Below are 9,150 nucleotides of genomic sequence, written 5' to 3'. Positions count from 1 at the left end.
TCCCACCGCTGCCTGTAAAGAGTTTGTACGGCCTTCCTCTGATGATGATGCGGGTTTCCGCTGGCTCTGGCTTGCTCCCACAGTCCAAAGATGCACCGCTTGGTAGGTTAATTGGTCATTGATTAGGCTGGGGTTAAATCGGGGATAGACAGGCAGCACAGGAAGAAGGGCTGAAAGAGCCCTCTCTGTGCTGTATCTCAATCAATCCATCAGTAAATAAATAAGACTTTTGCACAGGACTATATATTGATGTATACAGTCCTGTGCAAAAGTCTTAGGCACATATATATATAGCTAGGGTGCCCAAGACTGTAGTAATTTTATGTATTGCACTGTACTGCCGCTGCAAAAAAATATTCATGACAGATGTGAATGATGATTCTCTACTGTGGACTGAGAGTGTGAAGGGGGCCCCTTATTTAAGAAAGAATGCACTGACAGTGGAGAGGAGATTCATCAGAATGATGCTGAGAATGAAAGGCTGATTATATGAGGAGTGGTTGACGGCTCTGGGCCTGCACTCACTGGAATTCAGAAGAAAGAGGGGTGCCTCAGTGAAACTTATGGAATTTTGAAAGTCCTTGATAGAGTGGATGTGGACAGGATGTAGTGGGGGAGTCTGGGGCCAGAGGGCACAGCCGCAAAATAGAGGGACATTGCTTTACAACACAGATGAGAACCCAAAGGGCTGCATGTCCTGATTCTGCTCCTGCGAGGGGTGATTGTTAAGTGCGTGGTCGAAGGTAGAAGGAGTCAATTTTAGAAAACCTAGCACATTTACTTTTCAACATAGTCCCCTCTGTTTACACACTTAGTCCAGCGCTCATGGAGCATACGGATCTCGGACCTCCAGAAAGAGTCCACAGCAGGAGTGATTGATAAGTTCGTGGCCTAAGGTAGAAGGTGGTGTTATTAACTTCAAATTTTCTGCATAATCATTCAAAGAGTTGAACTGCATGTGCATGTGACAAAAGCTGTATAACTCATCTTCTTCTACCTTAGCCATGGACTTATCATCACCCATCTGTGGCCACTTTCTGGAGGTCCAAGATCCGTATGCTCCACGACCACTGGACTAAGTGTGTAAATGTAGGAGGGAACTATGTAGAAAAATAAGTGTGCTAGGTTTTCTAAAATTGACTCTTTCTACCTTAGGCCACAAACTTACTTATCACCCCTCGTATGTCTAATGGTCTTATGGCTCTATGCGCAGGGAGAGGGGAATCATGGTTGGGAAAGAGAGAAGAGAGAGGGGAAGGAGCAGGAGGCACCAGGGAGACATCTAGTAATGATCAATAAAACAATTGTTTGGAATCAAATTACCTTGCCTCTTGTCTCAAAGCTGAGCATGTCTGCAACAGCAGCAACCCACCACCTTCCCCCAACTCCCCCACCCGGCACTCCTCTGCTACCTGTCCTACACCGCTCCTGTGGCGTTCCACCCCCGCCATTCCCAATATCCTTTGCTCCTGCCAGATTTACAAAGCTGCTCTCTGGTCCACATTGACAAATTCAGTACTGTGCAAAAGTCTTATGCTCACGAGCTGTGTGTATGTGTCTAAGACTTTAGTGCGGTTTTGTGTGTGTATGTAAATATATGTGTTTATATATATATATGACTTTAGCACATTAAGAAATATATATATGTAAAAATTACAGTGATATATATTTCTTGTAATTTATAGATTTTTTATCATTATGTATTGCATTCTACTGCTGCCACCAAACAACATATTTCACAACACATGCCAGTGATAATAAACATGATTCAGCCACACAAAATGCTGAAGGAATTCAGCAGGTCAGGCAGCATCTGTGAAGAAGAATAAAGTGCTGATATTTCAGGCCGAGACTCTTCATCAAAACTGATCTTTCATTCTTTATGATCTTGCACCTTACTGTTTACCTGCACTGCACTCATGACGCTTTATTCTGCGTTCTGTTGTTGTTTTACCTTATTCTACCTCAATGCACTGTGTAATGATCTCATCTGTATGAACAGTGTGCAAGACAAGATTTTCACTGTATCACTCACATACCCCAGGAAATTTGTCGGTTTGTGGCACCAGTACTACAAGTTACAATAAGAATATTAAATAAGTGCCAAAAGAGAGCAAAATGGTGAGGCGTTGTTCATGGGCTGCTCCAAAATCTGAAGGCAGAGCAGAAGAAACTATTACTGAATTATCAAGTGTATTCAAGTGCATTCAGGCTTCTGTACCTCCTCCCTGATGGTAGTAATCAGAAGAGGGCATGTCCTGAATGGTCAGGGTCCTTAGTGATGGATAACACAAAGTACACTGCAGATGCTATGGTCAAATCAACACATACAACACGCTGGAGGAACTCAGCAGGTCGGACAGCATCCGTGGAAACGAGCAGTCAACGTTTCGGGCTGAGACCCTCCATCCTGATGAAGGGTCTTGGCTCAAAACACTGACTGCTCATTTTCACGGATGCTGCCTGACTTACTGAGTTCCTCCGGCGTGTTGTACCTTAGTGATGGAAGTTGGCTCCTTGAGGCACTGCCTTGCGAAGACGTCCTCGATGACGACCAGTCTCTGCTTCATGTCTGGCCTGCTACAGTCTGTTTTAATGGTGAGCAAGGTGAGATCCTCACTGGGAAAGAATTCAGGGAGAAGGCAGGAGAATGGGGTCGAGAGGGGTAATAAATCAGCCATTATTTCAGTGCCAATAGTAAGCCAATTCCAGTTTCAGTTCCGATGAGGCAACCAGAACTGAATGCAATACTCCAGATGAGGCTCAGCTAGGGTTTTATAAAGTTGAACTGTAACTTCCCCACTGTTGTGCCTTGCAAAGGCAAATGTGCCCCACGCCTCTTTCCCCACCCGATCTGTCATGAGCCCTCCAGGCCTCTGCAGCTTGCTGTAGATCATTGGGTTTCTCAAGCACCTCTAATTGCTCATTGTTGTCACTCAGTAGCAACTTTATTAGGTGCATCTGTACACCTGCTTGTTAATATAAATATCTAATCAGCCAATGACACAGTGCATAAAAAAGTGGTTCAGTTGTCATTCAGAATGGGGAAGGAATGTAATCAAACTGGTGCCAGATGGGGTGATCTGAGTATCTCAGAAACTGCTGATCTCCTGGGATGTTCACGCACAACAGTCTCTGGAGTTTACAGAGAATGGTGCATGAAACAAAAATCATCCAGTAAGCACATTGCACATTTAGTATTTCAGTTATATTTGAGTCATCTGGTATATATAGATATTGGTTGATTTAAGCATTCTTGCTCCTTTAAATAATTCATTACGGGTGATTTGTACAAATATGTGAACTTCACACATCATCACTCTACCATGTGCTACGTGTGCGTCTCACTTGAAGTAAACCCAAAGTTAGAACCACATTTTCAAACCCCATTGAATTAGTTTAATGTCTCAGAGTTACAAAACACAACAAAAGGACGGTTCTGTGGGCAAAACCACTTTGTTAATGAGAGATGTCAGAGGAAAATGCTTCAACCAACACATACAATACACTGGTGGTACTCTACAAGCCAGGAAGCATCTATGGAAAAGAGTAAACAGTCGACATTTCAGGCTGAAACCCTTCTGGTTCAACTGACAGGAAGGCAACAGTAACTCAAACAACTACACATTTCAACAGTGCTGTGCAGAAGAGCATCTCTGAATGCACAACACATCAGACCTTGAAGTGGATGGGCTACAGCTGCAGAAGATCATAAATGTACAGTGGCATCTCGAGAGAGGAAAGGCTCGAGTGCTTAATCTGCTCTTCAGGCAACACCCACGCCAATGTCTCAGAATTCAATCTGCTAATCCTTCCTTGCACTAAGGGTTCGAGTTACAGAGAGAGACAGAGCAGGTTGAGCCATAGAAGACTGAGATGGGATCTTACAAAGGGGTATAAAATCACGAGGGGTAACCTTATAGAGATCTATAAACAAGGAGGGGCATGGATAGAGTAAATACACACAGTCATTCACTGCACAGCTTGATGAATCAAGAACCAGAGGGCACAGGTTTAAGGTGAGAGGTCAAGGGTTTAATGGGAATCCAAGGGCAAACTTTTTTAAAACACGGTGGTGGGGGTGATATGCATATGGAATGAGCTGGGCAGGGAAAGTGGTTGAAGCAAGTATCTTAAAAACATTCAAATATCATTTGAACAAGTACATGGATCAGAAAGATTTAGAAGGATGTGGGCCAAACTTTGGCAAATAGAATTAACATGGTTGAGGAATATACTGGTCAGCGTGGACCAGTTGGGCCAAAGGCCTGTTTCTGTGCTGTACGACTCTGTGAGTATAATCCCTTCCCTGTTACAAGGTTTTCTCTGTGGGGGGGGGGGGAGAGGGAAAGGTGGAGAGATGTGTGGCAAGGGAAAGAGATGAGGAGAGAAAAAGAGAGAATAAAGGGAAGTATAGAGGAACAGAAAGAGACAGATGCACAGAGAAAGAGAGAGAGAAAGAAAGGAGGTGGAGATCGATGCACAACACGTAAAAGGTAAACATGCTGTGTGAGGTGGAAGCAGAGAGAGATGGTTGTACAGTGTAAAAGCAATGAGGGAGGGAGACAGAGAGAGGCAGGGAGAGCTCAGGAAGATAGAAAGGTACACATAGCTAAAGAAAATGGCTGAGAAGCAAACAGAGAGAGAGAGAGTGAAAGAGGAGGAGGGAGAGAGAGTAAGTGCAGGAAATAGAGAAAGATGGAATGAGAGAGAGGAGGTGTGAAACAGAGAAAAAGTGAATGAAATTGACCATAAGACCATAGACCAAAATGACCTAGGAACAGAATTAGGCCGTTTGGCACATCATATCTGTCTTGCCATTCCATCATGTCTGACTTATTGTCCTTCTCAACCCCATTCTTCTGCCTTTCCCCCCATAACCTTTGATATCGCGATGAATCCAGAACCTACAACCTCTCCCTCAAATATACCCAATGACTTGGCCTACGGAGATGCCCATGGCAAAGAATTCCACAGATTCACAACCCTCTGACTAAAGAAAGTTTTCCTCATCTCTATTCTCAATGAACATACCTCTATTCTGTAGCTGTGCCCCTTGGTCTTAGACTCGCTCCCCCCACCCCCCCGATGAGAATCATCCTGTCCACCTCCACTCTATCCATACCTATCAATGTTTGTTAGGTTTCAATATGATCCCCCCTCATTCTTCTAAATTCCAGTGACAACAGGCCAGGAGTCATCAAATGCTCCTCAGACGTTAACCCTTTCATTCCCAGAATCATTGACATGAACCTCCTCTGAACTCTCTCCAAAGTCATCACATCCTTTCTTAAATACAGGGTCCAAACTGTTCACAGTACTCCAAGTGAGTCCTCATCAGAGCTTTATAAAGCCTCAGCATTACATCCTTGGTCTTTTATTTCAGTACTCTTGAAATGAATGCTAACATGGCATTTGCCTTCCTCACCACTGACTAAACCTGCACTAACCTTCAGGGAATCATGCATGAGGTCTCCCAAGTCCCTTGGCACCTTGGATTTTGTAATTTTTCTCCCTGCTTTGAAAATAGTCCAGGCTTTTATTCCCTCCCAATTAATTTTTCAATGGTGCAATATCTACACTCACCTCTCTTTTATTCTTCATTTATCCGAAGAAACTTTTAGTATCTTCTTTGATAGTATTCGCTAGCTTATCTTCATATTTCATCTTTTCTCTCCTTATGGCTTTTTTAGTTGCCTTCTTTTGATAGTCAGAAGTTTCCCAATCCACAGATTTCGCACTAATTCTTATTCTATTAAAATGCCCTCTCTTTTGCTTTTATGTTGCCTTTGACTTCCCTGGTCAGACACGACTGCATCATCCTGCCTTTCGAATATTTTTTCTTACTTAGGATATATCGCTCCTGCACTTTCCAAGTTGCTTCCAGAAATCCCAGCCATTTCTACTCGGCTGTCATCCCTGACGGTGTTCTTTTTCCAGTCAATTTTGGCCAGCTCCTCTCTCATGCCTTGGTAATTCCCTTTAGTCCACTGTAATATTGATATATCTGATTTCAGCTTCTTCTCAAACTGCAGTTCTATCGTATTATGATCCTAAGGATTCCTTTACCTTAAATTTCCTAATCCAATCTGGGCCATTACGTAACACCCAATCCAGAATAGCCAGTCCAGAGGGCCAAGGGCTCAACTACAATCTGCTCGAAAAAGTCATCTTGCAGGCACTCTACAGATTCCTTCTCTTGGGAAGTAGTGGGAGAGAGGGAGAAAGAGGTAGTGATACTGAGAGTGATAGAGAGAGAAAGAGAGGCAGTGATAAGGAGACAGGAAGAGACAGGCTCAAATGACAGAGAGAGATTGACAGATAAGGTGAGGTAAAGAGAGAGGGAGGGAGTTTGAAACAAACAATAAGTTCTAGAGAGACACATATAATAGAGGCAGGACCTGAGGAGCGAGGCAGACAGGGAGACTGAGGGACAGCTGAGCATAGAGACAGATAGGGAGATAGGTAGGCAGACAGCGAGAGAGACAGAGGGGGTAGGGCAGGAAACTGAAGAGGATGTCATAGTGTGATGGGGAGATATGTGAGGGAGGTACTAACTGAGGCTGAGATTCACCTGGGACCCATCCAGTCAGAGCTGAGTTCAGAAAGCAACCCCCACAAGCAGTGGACCACAGCCAGCCACCACCCACACCCCAATCCCCCCTCACCGGCGGAGACCCGGAGACGAAGTCTGCTCACTTCCTGTTCTCCGTACTTGGCGGTGATATCAAAGGATGACAGGTGGTCCCCTTCCCCTTCACTGTCTCTCCCCCACTCAGCCTACACCCCACAGGCCAATACCCACCCCCGCTAACAGACCACCCACACACTACACACACACACTCCCAAGCCTCCTTACCCTGAGTTTTGGCTGCTCGGCTGGAGTTCAAGGCAGCTGCAGATGGCTGGCACATCGGAAGGAGTGGAGGTCTGTGTGATCGGTGACAGGAAGAGCATGAGCGAGAGAGAGAGAGAGAGAGAGAGAGAGAGCGAGAGAGAGAGAGAGAGAGAGAGAGAGACAGACAGAGAGAGAGAGAGAGAGACAGAGAGAGAGAGAGAGAGAGAGAGAGAGAGAGCAAGACAAACAAAGGGACCAAGAGGGAAAGAGTCAGACACAGGGGGAGAGAGAAAACAGAGAGAGGGGCAAAGGGACAAGGAGGAGGGAGAGGGAGAGAAAGAGGCAGGACAGAGAGAGAGATGGTGGGGAGAGAGAGAAAGAGAGAGGGAGAGAAGAGAGAGAGACAGACAGAGACAGTGGAGGGAGAGGGTGCAATAGAGGGAAAGGAGTGAAGGGAGAGAGACAGAGAGTGTGCGGAGTAGCTGGGAGAGAAGGAGGAAAGAGATCGAGGAGATGGAGAGGGGGGAAAGAAAGTGAATTAGGGGAGAGAGAAGGAGATGCAGAGAGAGTGCAGGAAGAGAAGGAGAGGAGAGAGAACGTGAGCGAGAGAGGGGTGAGAGAGTGGAAGAAGGTTCAGGAGGGGATGAGAGCACAGGGAGAAGAGGATGTGAGGAGTGTGTGAGGGTGACAGAGGAGGGAAAGAGAGGAGATGAATCAGGATCAAGTTTATATTCACTGAATTATATGGTGAAAGCAGCAGTATAGTGCAGAGACATAAAATATTATAAACTCCCCTCCATCACATATCACTCCTTGGAAAGCCCTCTCCTTTGTCTCTCACTCCCCCTCCTTCCCTTCCTCTCACCCTCTTCCCACCCCAACCTTTGGACTATGATGTTGTGCCAACACTTTAACCAAGATCAAGATTAATCGGAACTTTTCCTACATAACCATTTTTCTTTCATCCATCTGCCTATCTAAGAGCCTCTTTAATGACCCTACCACCACCCCCAGCAGTCTATTAAGTCACCACTCCAAAGCGAAAGCCCCAGATCGCTCAACCTTTCCTCATCAGTACTGTTCCCTCTCAGCTGCACTGCCGCACAGTGACTGACATGCTCCTGCACACATAGCCCTCGTTGCCACGCAGATGGAATTTTCTTTTATGTACAGCGAAAGTGTTGCCCCAAAATTATCGCAGCAATACTGTAATTTCAAACACAAACAAGAGAAAATCTGCAGGTGCTGGAAATCCAAGCAACACACACATAAAATGCTGGAGGAACTCAGCAAGCCAGGCAGCATCTACAGAAAAAAGTACAGTCAACGTTTCAGGCCAAGACTGTTTGGTAGGACTGGAGAAAAAAAGATCAGGAGTAGATTTAAAAGGTGGGGGAGTGGAGAGAGAAATACTAGGTGGTAGGTGAAATGGGAGGGTGAGGGATAAAGTAAGGAGCTGGGAATTTGATTGGTGAAAGAGATACAGGCCTGGAGAAAGGAGAGTATGATAGCAAAGGACAGAAAGCCATGGAAAATGGAAAAGGGAGGAAGAGCATCAGAGGGAGGTGATGGGCAGGCAAAGAGATAAGGTGAGAGAGGGGAAAGGGGATGGGGAATAGTGAAGGAGACAGGGGCATTATTGGAAGTTCGAGAAATCGATGTTTATGCCATGAGGTTGGAGGCTACCCAGACGGAATATACACTGTAGTTCCTCCAACCTGAGAGTGGCCTTCCACTATCTCCAATCGGATCCCTCCACCAAGCATATTTACACTCCCCCCACCCACATTTTTTGCTTTCCAAAGGTATTGCACCCTATGTGACTCACTTGTCCATTCGTAGCTCACCACTGATCTCCCTCCTGGTACTTATCCTCGTAAACGGAATAAGTGCTACAACTTATCCGTCACTACCATTCAGGGCCCCAAACAGTCCTTCCAGGTGAGGCATCACTTCACCTGTGTTGAGGTCATATACTGTGTCCACTGCTCCTGGTGTGGCCTCCTGTATTTTGGTGATTGGTACGTAGATTGGGAGACTGCTTGATTGAGCACCTATGCTCTGTCTACCAGAAGAAGCAGGATCTCCCAGTGGCCACCCATTTTACTTCCACTTCCCATTCCCATTCCAATATATCTATTCATGGCCTCCACTACTGTTGCGATGAGGAGGAACAACACCCTATATTCAGTCTTGGTAGACTCCAACCTGATGGCATGAACATCAAATTCTCGAACTTCTGGTAATGCTTCCCCCCCTTCATCATTCCCCACTGCCTTTTCTGTCTCTCACCTTACCACCTTGCTTGCCCA

The sequence above is a fragment of the Hypanus sabinus genome, chromosome 24, assembly GCF_030144855.1.
Source record: "Hypanus sabinus isolate sHypSab1 chromosome 24, sHypSab1.hap1, whole genome shotgun sequence".
NCBI classification, from domain to species: Eukaryota; Metazoa; Chordata; class Chondrichthyes; order Myliobatiformes; family Dasyatidae; genus Hypanus; species Hypanus sabinus.
The sequence above is the reverse complement of the archived record's forward strand: the minus strand, read 5'-3'. Positions refer to the sequence as shown.